Genomic DNA, 15,603 nt, shown 5'->3' with positions numbered 1-15,603 from the left:
AACTTTAGTAGGAAGAGTTTTATGTAATTACTTGCTTGGCTAATTTCTCATTCTTAGCAACGCTTTTCATTTCATGATCTCCTTGTTAAACATTACTGATGTATATGTCTTGTATGTTCAAAGGTTAGTCACTCACTGGGCTTCTAGCTCACTCTGTTTGAATATTTCTCCACAGGTAGTGGTCACTCCCCAAAAGACGACTCTGCTGTTGCTCTGCCACTCAAGATCAAAATGTTAGAAGTTTATGTGAGGGTTTTGTAATAAGTAGTACACATGTATTATATCTTGTAGGGACTAGTTTAGTTGGGTGGGCTTTCTACTTGTGTAAAGTGTATAAATTGTATTATTGAAGAGTAATGTATAACTCATTTAATGAGTGTCATTTGTTCTCAAGTTGATGATTGAGCATACATATATAGATGTGCATTTTAAGGTTCTAAGTCAGGTTAAGCAGGTTAGAAGGCAGTAAGTACCAGCAAGACAGTTGGTAATGGTTGTGGTCACATCTCCATGCAAGTTTAAAGGGTAATCTGGGAGAGGGTTTGACAGGAACTGCCCTAGGTATTTGGTGGAGAAGAAAAAGGCCAAACAAGCTAAATATGATTTGCTTATTTTGAAGACTTGTTTAGTGGAGAATGATGATTTTGCCCGGATTGTTGACTCTAGGGCCACTAACCATGTTTGTTCTTCATTTCAGGGAATTAGTTCCTGACAGCAGCTTGGTGCTGGTGAGATGATGATGGAGTTAAAACCGAGCACATCGTCTCGGCTGTGGCAATGGGAGGTCTCCTATTAACTTTACAAAACAAATTTCTCATTTTGAATGATGTATTTGTTGTTCCTGGTTTAAAAAGGAACTTAGTGTCTGTAAAGTGTCTTTTAGAATGTAAATATCAACTTCATTTTTCTTATAATAAAGTGTTTATTACTAAGAATGGTGTTGATATATGTTCTATTCAATTAGAAAATAATTTGTATGTGCTAAGGCCGTTAGCAACAAATGGCCTCCATAACATAGAGATGTTTAAAACTGTATTAACTCAAAATAAACAACTTAGAATTTCCTAAGGAAAATGCCCAGCTTTGGCACCTAAGATTAGAACACATTAATCTCAATAGTATTGAGAGGTTGGTGAAGAATGGACTTCTAAGCGAGTTAGAAGAAAATTCTTTACGTGTGTATGAGTCGTGCCTTGAAGAAAAAAAGGCAAAAGGCCTTTTACTGGAAAAGTTCATACGGCCAAAGAACCTCTAGAGCTAGTGCATTTAGACCTTTGTGGTTCGATAAATGTAAGAGCCAGGGGAGGTTATGAATATTTCCTTTCACTATTGATTATTCGAGGTATGGGTACATTTATTTAATGCAACAAAAGTTCGAGTCCTTTGAAAAGTTCCAATAATTCAAGGCTGAAGTTGAAAACGCATTAAATAGAATGATTAAAACACTTCAATCTGACCAAGGTGGGGAGTTTTTGAATTCATCTTTCCAGAACTATTTGATAGAACATGGAAGTTTCCCAACTCTCAGCACCTAGTACACCTCAGCAAAATGGTGTATCAGAGAGGAGAAATCGAACCCTGTTGGACATGGTTCGGTCTATGATGACTTAGCTTCCTTACCTAACTCGTTTTGGGGTTATGTAGTAAAGGCTGCAGCTTATATCTTGAATTGCGTTCCCTCTAAAAGTGTTGCTAAAATACCTTTGGAGTTATGGAATGGTCGTAAAGCTAGTTTACATTATTTCAGAATCTGGGGTTGCTCAACACATGTGCTTGAGGACCACCCTAAGAAACTGGAACTGTGCTCAAGGTTATGCCTATTTGTAGGCTACCCCAAGGGAACGAAAGGTGGTTATTTCTATGATCCTAAAGAAAACAAAGTATTTATATTGACAAATGCTACTTTTCTTGAGAAGGACCATATAAAGGAGCACAGACCCAGAAGTAAAATCGTGTTGAATGAGCTTTCCAAAGAAACTACTGAATCTTTAACAAGAGTTATTGAAGAGCCTATTATCTCAACAAGAGTTGTTGAAGAGTCTATTACCTCAACAAGAGTTGTTGAAGTAGGTTCATCTGGTAGATCAAATCCACCTCAAGTGTTGAGGGAATCTCGACGTAGTGGGAGGGTTGTGAACCCACCTATTCACTATATGGTTTTAACGGGAATCCTAGCTATGGTAGCTAATGCGAGGTTGAGGATCCATTGTCTTATTAGAAGGCAATGGAGGATGTTGACAGAGATAAATGGGTCAAAGCCATGGATCTCGAAATGGAGTCTATGTATTTCAATTCAGTTTGGGATCTTGTAGATCAAATTGATGGGGTTAAACCTATAGGTTGTAAATGGATCTACAAGAGGAAACGGGGTGCTGATGGGAAGGTACAAACCTTCAAGGCTAGACTGGTGGCAAAGGGTTATACCCAAGTAAAGGGAGTCGACTATAAGGAAACTTTCTCACCTGTTTCCATGCTGAAGTCTATTCGGATCCTCCTATTCATTGCATTCGGATCCTTCTATCCATTGCCTCATATTATGATTATGAGATATGGCAAATGGATGTCAAGACTGCTTTTCTAAATGGCAATCATGAGGAGACCATTTATATGGTGTAACTCGAGGGATTCATTGTCCAAGGTCAAGAGCAAAAGGTTTGCAAGCTTAATCGATCCATTTATGGACTGAAACAAGCATCTCGATCTTGGAATATAAGGTTTGATACTACGATCAAATCTTATGGCTTTGATCAGAACGTACATGAGCCTTGTGTATACAAGAAGATCATCAACAGTTCGGTAGTTTTCCAGTGTTGTATGTAGATGATATCCTACTCATTGGGAATGATGTAGGTTTATTGACTATAATTAAGAACTGGCTAGCGACCCAATTCCAAATGAAATATTTGGGAGAGACTCAGTTTGTTCTTGGTATTTAGATCTTTCGAGATCGAAAGAACAAAATGCTAGCACTATCTTAGGCATTGTAATTGACAAGATCTTGATCAAGTATTTGATGCAGAATTCCAAGAGGGACCTTTTGCCTTTCAGGCACGGAGTTACTTTGTCTAAGAAATAGTGTCCTAAGAAACCTTAAGAGGTTGAGTATGTGAGATGGGTCCCCTATGCATTTTCCGTGGGTAGTTTGATGTATGCGATGTTATGTTCTAGACCTAACATCTGCTATGCAGTGGGGATAGTCAGTAGATATCAATCTAATCTAGGATATGATCACTGGACAGCCATTAAGAACATTCTCAAGTATCTAGTGAGAACGAGGGACTACATGTTTGTGTATGGTTCTAAGGATTTGATTCTTATAGGATACATGGACTCTGATTTTCAGACTGATAGGGATTCTCAGAAATCCACTTTAGGATCAATGTTCACTCTTAATGGAGAGGCTGTAGTATGGCAAAGCACCAAGCAGGGATATATCATGGACTCCACCATGGAGGCTGAGTATGTAGTGGCTTGTGTGTATCGCGGACTTAGCCTCACTCACTTTGGAATAGTTACAGACATCAATAGAAGCATCGGGGGAACAGTGATAGAAGTTATCCAATGAACAATAACATGTCACACTACAAGAAATCACACCTTTCCCGACACGTTAAACCGCATGGAAATGGTAAAAAAATGCATCGGAAGATCCATTCTCGATGACGTACCGGTCGTTAGGAGTTGGACGAAACTCCCGATGCCTCATATATGGCATTGGGAGTTTATACAAACTTCCGACGCATATATGGTAATCATCAAGAGTTCAGTTTTTGTATTTAAATTTGATATTTGAACTCCCGGCAGCTTACGGCCATTAGAAGATAGTCATTTTTAAAAAAAAATAGTACTCATTTTTAAAAAAAAAAAAAATAGTTTTAAATTTTAAATTTTTTTTAAATTTGATCTGAATAACCTATAAAACATTATTAAGCAACTCAAATATATTCACATAAGAAATAAAACAAACAAACAAAGTCCATACTATTTTCTATTACCTAAATAGAGAAAAGTTACAAGATACTTTAAAAAGAAATATATCTTCACAAATACATAAAAGAAAGAACATTAAAACAACATCTAGAACACAACATCTCCAACAACATTCCAACCTCATCTCCGAACAACATCCTACAACAAAACAAAAATATTCAAATGTCATAAACTTCCAGAAACAAACAGAAAACTCCAAGTTCAATTCCAAAACGAGTATAACAAATCTAACCCACCCCCCACAACACTCAAACTTCATAAATATCCACAAACACACAAAAAACTCCAACTTTCCCCCTAAAACAATTATAACCAAACTCAACCCACCCTTCACAACATTCAAACTTCATAAACATCCACAAACCCACAAAAACTCCAATTTTTCCCACGAAACAATTATAACCAAACTCAACCCACCCCTCACAACATTCAAACTTAATGAACATCTACAAACAAACAAAAAATCCAAGTTCAACTCCAAAATGAGTGTAACCAAACTCTACCCACTCCCACAACATTCAAACATCATAAACATCCACAAACACATAAAAACTCCAAGTTCAACTCCAAAACGAGTATAACCAAACTCTAGCCACCTTTATAACATTCCTAACGCTCATAAACATCTAAAAACACACAAAAAAACTCAAGTTCAACTCCAGAACAAGTATAACCAAACTCTACCCACCACTCACAACATTCTCGACACTCATAAACATCCAAAAACACACAAAAAAAAAACTCCAACTTTAACCCCAAAAAAATAATAACCAAACTCAACACACCCCCTACAACATTTAAACTTCATAAACATCCATAAACACACAAAACTCCAAGTTCTACTCCAAAATGAGTATAACCAAACTCTACCCACCACTCATAACATTCCCAACACCCATAAACATCCAAAAACACGTAAAAAATTTCAACTTTCACCCCAAAAAATTATAACCAAACTCAACACACCCCCCACAAAATTCAAACTTCATAAACATCCACAAACACACAAAAAATCCAAGTTCAACTCCAAAACGAGTGTAACCAAACTCTACCCACCCGCATAACATTCACGTCATAAACATCCACAAACACACAAAACTTCCACTTTCCCCCAAAAAAATTATAACCAAACGCAACCCACCCCTCACAACATTCAAACTTCATAAACATCCAAAAACACACAATAACGACAAAAAATACTTCAAAATCCAGTTGTTTGGCTACCATAACTGCAAGATAACCAACAATTCATTATCATAAAGCTACTAGTCAGACATAACTACTTTGCTACTATAACTGTAGGATAGGAACATATTATACAACTAGATAATGAAGTAATCATACCTAATTCAATGGTTCGCCTCTCTGTGATCGTATCATATCTTCAATCGTTTTTTTTCATTTCTTCCATTTGTCTTGCATGATCCTCTCTCATTTGTTTTTTAACGTCTTCAAGTTCCTTAATCCTCGATTGAAACTGTTCGAAATTGGCTTTTAATTCTCTCACCTTCCTACTTTCCGTTCCTTGAGTAGATGATGAATTCGATGAGCTACTGCCTCTTCTTGACTTAGGTTTAAGGCCCCAACCTAGGCCTTTTACAAATTCGAGTCCTCTACCCGAAACCATCTCACAGATTTCATCCCCTGTTAGTGGTTGGGAACCGTCTAGAGTGGGGTTGTAATTCTAACATTTTATTCTGCACATATTAATTAAGTGTGTAAGTATGAGCGACTGAACTTAGAAATGAAAAACAAAATGAAAATATAACAAAACTGGTTACATGTGAATCTTCTGTAATGTCTGTGCAAATCTGCTCTGAATTCTTTGAAAAAGTTTTGTATTTGATGTTCTATAAAATTATTAAGTGGTTGATGGGATAAATCAAGCACGAAATGAGGCTACAAAAGAAGTAAGGAATAACTAGCATATATGATGTTCATGACAATCTAAAAGAACAAACTTATAAACTTACCAACAATTGACTCTTAGCCAATTCTATATATTCGTTTGGAAAATCAGCAAAAGTATGACATCGTACTGGAAATGCATATCTAACGGTGACACCAATAACATTGCTAAATCGTACCGAATATTGACAAATCGGCTTTTTTCCCTCTCATTGATCACGATTGAAATTCTCCCATGTTTCCTGACGTATTTTTCCAACTCGTTTCACAAATGCCCATGTTTCCTCCAAGTGGATGGAGAGCTACTATCTGAGGAATAAAAAATTTAAAATAGTTTAGGACATATTTCAGCCAACCGAAGATGTGTACGAATACTAACCTGAAATGTCACCCATAGAAGACCCCATTGCAATGGCAAAATCGAATGTCCAAGTCTTTGTTTTGCAGGAAATAGGTCACCGCATGCGATAATCGTTCGAGGACAAAAATGTGCAATGCATCCACATTACATACGGTAATCATTCAAGAACAAAAAGAACAATGCAATTGCAACGCATGTGACGATCGATCATGGATTCAAGCGATCAACGCATTTCCACCGTATGCGGCAATTTATAGAAGATCAAAACAATTACACCACATGCGGCGATCGATCAAAGATGTTAAGAGCAACGCATTTGCAAGGACTTCTGACAAGTGTACAACTTTTCTGTTGTACAATTCTGAAAAATTGATCGTGGAGCAGAACGGACATTTCCACTATGCCATAGCAGGAATTATCCGATTTTCAAAGTGGGACCACAAATACAGAAGGCGCCAAGGTCTATAAATAGCTTCATCGAATTCAATGTTGAGGAGGCAGGTCTGAAGAGACAATCTAGAGAAAATCCGGGAGAACAATAAGACAACACTAAAAGGTAAGTCTGAGCAAGAAATTATTTCCATTCCCGAAGAAGAAGCTCTGTGCGAGAGGTCACTTCTACTTGGAAAGCAAGCCTGAGAGGGAAGCTTTCCACTCCATTTCTTCCACACGCTGGCAAGCACAACGTCTCCGATCGGGATCTGTGTCAAGACATTTACACTCTTTCCGTATTTGTTCTTATTTTCCAATTCATCTACTGTGTTCATCTATCTTAAATCTTTCATTCACGATCTGTATCAAACGCTGATCTTTATATTTCAATATCACTAACGTAATCATTGTCATTTCTCTGTTCTTTTCCATACATTCATCATCCATTTTCCCCATCATGTGTAACTAATCCCCTAGGTAAAGGGGAAGGATTAAGCAAGTGAGTTAATCCTTGTTAAGGAAATCGGCTGAGTTTAGCTAAAGTATACTAGACGACATCTTCACCTATAAGAGCAGAAGTGAAGATGTTATTCCGCCTATCGAAAGAAGGTTGGAAGAATGCGTTAACTAAAACGAGAAGTATTTCCAGAGATGGAAACAACCTTGCGTTCATCACGTTCATCCCTGTTTCACCATAGACATATGGGAACGCGGCCGATCATTGAAAGGTGTAAGCCAAGGGAAAGCAGAACCTTAATTGCATTCTCAACAAGAATTGATAAACTTGCGATGTCCTTTCCCTCAACCCATTGTCTTTCTGATTCATTCACAAGATTTGCCACCACATTCATTAGATTCTTTTGCACAACTTCACAGCTAGTCCTCAACTTGTATCATTAATAGTTTAGTCATTTATTTTATCACCGCAATTTACTTTATCGCACTTTATTAACCATCGCATTTTATTCTTCATCGCAATTTACTTTTCATCACAATTTACTTTTCTGCAAGCACCATTCATTATTCTTTATGTTAAACCGGTCGTATATACCACATTAGTATCGCATTTAAACATAACAATCCCCATGTTCGACCTCAGTTCACTCTGAGAAACTTGCGTTGGAAATATACTTGGTTCCAGCGTAAGAAAACTTGTGTCACACACTACACGAATGCATACTACGAAGCATATCATCATCATCACATACATTTAGAACGTAGTATCGCATATCTTTATCGCAAAGCAACTTGAGCTCATAAAGCCATCAACATCATTCATCAATGCATTTAAATTTCGCCTATCAAGTTTTTGGCGATAGATATAGATAAAGATACAAAATTTTTATTAACAAGTTTTTGGCACCGTTGCCGGGATTGGATTTTTTTTTTTTTTTTGTTGAATACTTTTATGGTATTTTGCAGGAAAGATCTCTGTGGTACTATCTGTTTATCGCAGAGAGGAGGCTGACGGTTTATGAGTACTGGGACTGAACAAGAATTCAAAGTCGACCCAGAGATCGAGCGTACTTTTCGTGCACGAGCACACCAGAACCGTATAAGGCGAAGAAGAAATATGGAGAATAATAACGATAGGCCCGATGGGAATCAAGGGGTTAATCGGCAGGCTAAAGATCCAGGTTTTTTGGCTGCCGACCGCAATATCCCAATGAGGAACTATGCGACACCCAATTTATATGACTTCTCGCCCGACAATTCAAGACCCACGGTTGAGGAGAATGTACGATTTGAGATCAAGCTGGTCATGTTTCAAATGATCCAAAATGCAGGGCAATTTGGGGGTATGCAAGGTGAAGACCCGCATGCACACTTGACTAGCTTTGTTGAAATGTGTAACACATTCTATTCCTGGTGTGACTCCGAAAGGAATTAGATTATACCTCTTCCTGTATACACTTTGGGATGAGGCAAAGAGGTAGGCTCATTCACTAGAGCCAAATGAAATCAATTCATGGGACCAATTGGTTGAGAGGTTTATGAAGAAATTTTTCCCGCGAGCCGTCAATGCAAGAAGACGGAGGGACGTGTTAAATTTTGAACAGATGGAAACGAAACTCTGATCACCACCTGGGTGCGATTCAAAAGATTAGTGAAGAATTGTCCACACATCGGGATTCCTAATTGCGTTCTGATGGAAACTTTTTATAATGGCTTAGATAGATCAACGCAAGCAATTGCTGACGCTTCCGCGGCAGGAGGATTCATGGAAAAGACGTATACAGAAGCGAAGATCATCTTAGATTGAATTTCGCAAAATACAGATGATTGGATGGATAACGAGTATGGGGGAAGAGTCCCGAAACGAAGAAGAGCAGAAAGTGCCATTGTACCAGCTGATACAATGACCACCTTGGCCGCTCAGATGGCCGCAATAACCTCGCTTCTCCAGACTATGGCTATTAATCAAGGACATCTCTCTCAAAGTGCAGTGCAAGCAAATGCGCTGACATAAGTGGTAGCAGTAAGCTGCATCCAATGCGGAGAGGGGCACTCGGTAGAAGTCTGCCTATCAAATCCACAATCCGTATACTCTATTCACAATAACCCTTTTAGCAACACCTACAACCCTGGAAGGCGGAATCACCCCAACTTCAATTAGGGAGGGAATCACGACCAAGGGGGCCAGAGGAATCATTAGAACAGTCATCCCGAGAATCAAGGTAATCCTTCGATTTTCCATCATCAGAATCAAAGCCAAGGTAATTTTCAGAGTAGACAGCAACACAACCAACCGTCCTCTTCTAACACCTCTTCTAGTACCTCGTCTTTGGAAGCATTACTGAAACAATATATCGAGAAGAACGAGGCAATCATGCAGTCGTAAGCTTCCTCCATTAGAAATTTCGAGGTGTAGGTTGGAAAGCTTAAGAATAGAGTGCCTGGTACGCTGCCCAGCAGCTCGGAAGCACCAAGACCAAGCGGCAAGGAACAATGTCAAGCAGTGACATTGAGAAGCGATAAGAAGACGGTCCCCATGCCACTAGTACCGGAATCAATAAAACGACCAGAACATTCAATCATCAACAATGACCACTCAATCACAAACAACAGATCTACCAGTTTAGAAGCAACTACCTCTACAAAGAATGAATCTCAAAAAAACTCGAAATCAAAGTCATCGCAACCTCTAGCCCCAAAAACACAGCAAGTAAGGGACCTCAAGGAACAGCCAAACGATCAGGAAGTACGGTAGGATCCTCTACCTTTCCCGTCTAGGCTGAAAAAGAAAGATGATTGTAAACAATTCAAGAGGTTCCTGGATGTTCTTCGACAGCTACATATCAGCATTCCCTTAGTAGAAATGCTGAAATAGATGCCTAGCTATGTGAAGTTTCTCAAGGACATACTCACCAATAAGAGGAAGATTAGGGAAAATGAAACGGTCGCACTAATGTATGAATGTAGTGTGCTCTTCCAAAACAAAATCCCCAAGAAAATGAAAGATCTAGGGAACATCACATTGCCATGCTCAATAGGGGGTAAAGAAGTCAGAAATGCACTGTGTGACTTAGGGGCAAGTATAAACTTGATGCCTTTATCTATCTTCAAGAAGTTAAACATCGGCAACGCAAGACCCACCACAGTTACGTTACAGTTAGCTGACAGATCAATAACACATACAAAGGGCAAGATAAAAGACGTACTTGTGCAAGTGGATAAATTCATCTTTCCTGCTGACTTTATTATATTGGATTACGAAGCTGACACTGAGGTGCCGATCATCTTGGGTTGCCCGTTTCTCGCAATAGGGCGAGCGCTAATCAACGTACAAAAAGGAGAACTCACCATAAGAGTCAAAAATCAGTAATCAAAGTTCAACATTCTCAATACGTTGAAATACCCAGGTGATATGGAAAACTGCCAGTATATTGGAGAACTGTAGGAAGAACAATGGCACGAGTTTCGAGAAGAATAGGAAGAAGAAGACTTTGAGGTTGGCGCAATGTTGAAGGAGAATTGAACCGCAATACAGACTGAACCAGATTTTGAAACAATTAAGTTATCTGAACGAGCAACACAGCGAACTAAGCCATCTTTGGAAGAACCACCCATGTTGGAGTTGAAGGCGCTACCAGTGCACCTCAAATATATTTATTTAGGAGGCAACAACACTCTACCAATTATAATCTCTACCTCACTGAGCAAAGAAAATGAGGAAGAACTTATTCAGATCCTTAAGAAATACGCAAAAGCTTTAGGATGAACCTTACCAGACATTAGAGGGATCAGTCCTTCGTATTGCATGCACAAGATCCGTCTTGTAGAGGGAAAAATAGGATCAGTAGAGAGGCAGCGCCGTCTGAACCCTGCCACAAGGGAGGTTGTCACGAAAGAGATTGTGAAGTGGCTTGATGCAAGCATCATTTACCCCATATCTGATAGCAGCTAGGTAAGCCCAGTGTAGTGCGTTCCAAAGAAAGGGGGCATGACAGTCGTCACCAATAGAAAAAATGATTAATTCTAACCAGAACAACCACGGGGTGGAGAATATGCATGGATTATCGCAAGCTAAATTTGGCCATGAAGAATGACCATTTTCCATTCCCATTTATTGATCAAATGTTCGATCAGCTTGCGAGGAATGAATTCTTTTTCTTTCTTGACGGCTATTCAGGGTATAATCAGATCGCAATTGCTCCGGAAGATCAGGACAAAACAACTTTCACATGCCCATTCAACACATTTGCATTCCGTCGCATGCCATTTGGACTCTGTAATGCACTAGGCACCTTCCAAAGGTGTATGATGGCCATTTTCTCAGATTTCCTAGAGGAGTTAGTCAAGGTGTTCATGGATGATTTTTCGATTTTTGGTAACACCTATGACTCTTGTTTATCAAATCTAGAAAAAGTTTTGAAGAGATACGTTGAAACAAATTTGGTTATGAACCGGGAGAAATGCCATTTTATGGTAGAAGAAGGGATAATGATAGGTCACAAGATATCAAAGGCATGGTTGGAAGTTGATCGAGCAAAAACTGACGCAATATCCAAGTTACCACCACCAGTCAATGTGAAAACACTTAGGAGTTTTCTGGGACATGGGGGGTTCTATCGAAGATTCATCCGTAACTTTTCTCAGATCGCAAGACCCTAAGTGCGCTCCTCGAGATTAATCGTGAATATGATTTTAATGAAGCATGCGCTGAAGCATTACACACGCTGAAAAATGCACTCATCACCGCACCTATTCCAGTTGCACCCAACTGGACGCAACCGTTTGCACTGATGTATGACTTAAGTGGATATGCAGTGGGCGCAGTCTTGAGCCAGCGCAAAGACAAGATTTTGCATCATATCTATTATGCCAGTAAGACGCTGAATGATTCACAATAAAATTATACAACCACAGAAAAAGAAATGCTCACAGTAGTTTTTGCCCTGGAGAAATTTTGGTAGTACCTGATTGGATCAAATGTAGTGGTGTATACTGATCATTCTGCGACCAAGTACCTCATGATGAAAAAGGATACAAAACAAAGACTGATAAGGTGGGTATTACTTCTGCAAGAATTTGACCTAGAGATCAAAGACCGGAAGGGCACTGAGAACCAATTCGCATATCATTTATCATGATTAGAAAATTTCGAGGTTCAAAACAAAGAGAAAGAGATTGAAGAGAGATTCCCTGACGAGTAGCTTATGACGGTATGTGTTAATGTCCCATGGTATGCGGATATTGTAAACTTCAAAGTTTTCGGCCAAGTAGCCGAAGACTATTCATACCAGCAGAAGAAGAAGTTGAGACACGAAGTCAAGTTTTATTTCTGGGATGACCCATTCTTGTATCGACTCGGATCTGATCATATTCTGCGTCGATGCATTCCTGAGCACGAGACTAAGCACATTCTAGAACTTTGTCATGAGTCCCTTTATGAATGACATTTTGGGGGGCAATAGACCGCCGCAAAAGTCCTACAGAGCGGCTATTTTTGGCCAACACTATTCAAGGACGCCCATGCCCATGTTGTGCAATGCGACAGATGCCAGAGAATGGGGAACATGTCTAGACGAGATAAAATGCCTTTCACTTCAATCTTAGAAATTGAATTATTTGATGTATGGAGAATCGACTTCATGGGCCCATTTCTGCCTTCCAAGGGTCATTACTATATTTTGGTTGCGGTTGATTATGTTTCAAAGTGGGTTGAGGCAATCGCATGCGCTAAAAACGATGTGGCCACGGTGACGAAATTTCTCAAGAAAAATATCTTCACGCAATATGGAATGCCCCATGCCTTAATTAGTGATGAAGGCATACATTTCATCAACTACATCATCACTAACCTATTGATCAAATTTAATGTCAGCTATAGAGTTGCAACTGCATATCACCCACAAACCAATAGGCAGGCAAAAATCTCCAACAGAGAAATTAAGACCATCTTGGAGAAGGTAGTCAGTACCTCCAGGAAAGATTGGTTACCCAAGCTTGATGAAGCACTATGGGCATACAGGATTGCCTTCAAAACTCCAATCGGTATGTCCCCATATGCCCTGGTCTTCAAAAAACTTTCCATCTGCCTCTCGAGCTAGAACACAAGGCAATGTGGGCAATTAAAAAGTTGAATTTTGATCTTTCATGTGTAGGGGAAGTTCGGAAGTTGCAGTTAAACGAGTTGGTCGAGTGGCGAATGAATACAAAAATGCCAAGCTTATAAAGAGCAAACCAAGAAGTGGCGTGATGACCGCATAAGAAAGAAGATGTTCTTTGTGGGTCAACAGGTACTTTTATTTAACACACGTTTGCAATTGTTTCCAGGAAAGTTGAAGTCCCGCTGGTCTGGGCCATTCCGCATCAAGACTATCTTTCCCCATGGCGTAGTGAAGCTAACAACTGAGGATCGAAACAGCGCATTCAAAGTCAATGGTCAACGAATTAAGCCCTACTATGGGGGCATGTGGAACGACGCACGGAGACCATCGACTTACGCATGCAAGACTAATCGCTTGAAGGGATGCGAATTACGGTAACCTTGAAGAACCCTTTTCAATCAGCATCCATATCACTATCTTTATCGCTTTCTTTACTGCTTTCTTACCGCTTTCATAAATGAGTTTATTGCTTTATTATTGCATTATTAAACTTAGTTTATTGCTTGCGTTAATTTAATTTCATGCCTAGTTGAATTCATTTCCATTCCAGTCTTAGTTTACGTTGATCTTAAATTTCTGTGAATAAATATTAAAAAAAAAAAAAGAACACCGCAATGTCTTATCAATTTGGTTTTAGGATAAGCATTGCAATGTTGATGAAACCATAAATAACATCCAGTATGCATTGCGATAGCGGGTGTATCTTGCGCTGATCGATACACTTTACGCCCGTCTTCCGAAAATGCATTGCATTGATGGATGAGTTGCGCGCGTATGTATACTGCACCCGTCCTCAGCAAAAACGCACTATGTCGATGGTAGTGTTGCGCTGGTAGAAATACTGTGCACCCATCCTCCAGAAATGTATTGCATTGAGGGGTGTGTTGTGCTAATGCATACGTTGTGCCCGTCCTCCGCAAATATGCATTTGCGGTAACGGATGCATTGCGTTAAACACTTAACATTGCACCGGTCCGATTAAATTAAATAAATAAATAAATGATAAAATATTCGCAGAGAGAGTAGTCGAATCGCGTTAGCTTCCGAGGGAACTATGACTTAGCAGACGAAAGGACGTCCTTCCTGCTAAATCATAATATGAGGGGCGCGGCGGCAGGCTTTTTGGAATACCGAAGCCTGCCATGCAGCGATTGCGTTTGGCCCATCAAGGCCCAACCTATAAATCACACCTTCTTCAACCGAAGAGCTCATTTTCATCTCTCGGGAAAGAAAAAGAAATCTCTTTACATAAATCCCTTCCGAGTTTCTTCCTAAAACCAAAAAATTTCCAACTTCTTTCACTTCACCAACAAAAATGGCAGGAAAATCTTCCCACTCATCTTCCCAACCATCGTCCCCTTCCTAAACCCCCATCACCGCACAGGAGGTGGCTTTCCTTGCTGCCAATCGCTGCTTTGCCGTCCAGCCTAAGCCTTCCCCAAGAATCGTCAGAAAACCTCGGCGAAAGACCTCTGTAGCCGAAAAACCACCCACCAACCGAGAGGGGTCGAGCACGGAGAGTGCCCCTGCCACCAGATCTGAGGTGGCACTCCCAGTACCTTTGACTGAAAGCGAACTGAAGCGAAGGGACGAAAATGAGGTATTTGGGAGTATTTTAAGTAATTTAGAAAGAGAGGGGGGTTTACCGGAAGCGGGAGTTGTGAACTAGCCCCTGCTGTCAGAGGAGGAGTTGGCGGAAGCTTCAAAGAGAATGGCCCTGGCCATTGCGGATCCTAAGAAGACTATTCCAACAGACTCTAATGAGGGACATCAGGGCTATTTTGGAGGTCGTAGAGGCGAAGAAGCAGTCGGGGACGGCCGAAGAGAATGAGAAGAGAAAAAGTAAAGAAAAACGGGTGGAAGGAGATGAAGCAGCCTGGCTAAAAAATGAGAAGAAAGAAAAGAAGAAGAGTGAAAGAAAACAACGCAGGCGAAAAGACAAGCGCCTGAAGATGGAGGAGAAAAGGAAGAGGGCGGAAAGTCCAGCTTTTGATGGAGAATCAACCACCATAAGGGTGGAAAAGGGGATGTCAACGCAAGTTAGAGCATCAGCGCAATCGCAAGTTTCATCACCACATACCAGATTGGTTGCGTCTGAAGATAGAAAATACCCTGACATCACCCCTCTTATGTGGCATCGCAAGGAGAATATGCCGCAAGGGTCCAAAAGTGACCCAAATTTCTTTCAACATATAGCAGAAGAGGAGGAGAAAAGAAAAAGAGAATTAGAGGAGAAGCAAGAAAATATGTCACGTGTGCGCCAGAAAATTCACGATGAGGAGGTCCGTCGTGACAACG

At 40.0% G+C, this 15,603-nt stretch overlaps 1 pseudogene; it reads left to right on the top strand.

The window, feature by feature from the left end:
• The first annotated feature begins 8,165 nt into the window (after positions 1-8,165).
• On the top strand, positions 8,166-13,370 carry LOC150038470 (uncharacterized; annotated as a pseudogene).
• The last annotated feature ends 2,233 nt before the right edge of the window (positions 13,371-15,603 follow it).

The sequence above is a fragment of the Benincasa hispida genome, chromosome 1 (assembly GCF_027475165.1).
Source record: "Benincasa hispida cultivar pf3 chromosome 1, pf3_genome.v1.1, whole genome shotgun sequence".
Taxonomy (NCBI): domain Eukaryota; kingdom Viridiplantae; phylum Streptophyta; class Magnoliopsida; order Cucurbitales; family Cucurbitaceae; genus Benincasa; species Benincasa hispida.
The sequence above is the reverse complement of the archived record's forward strand: the minus strand, read 5'-3'. Positions and strand labels throughout refer to the sequence as shown.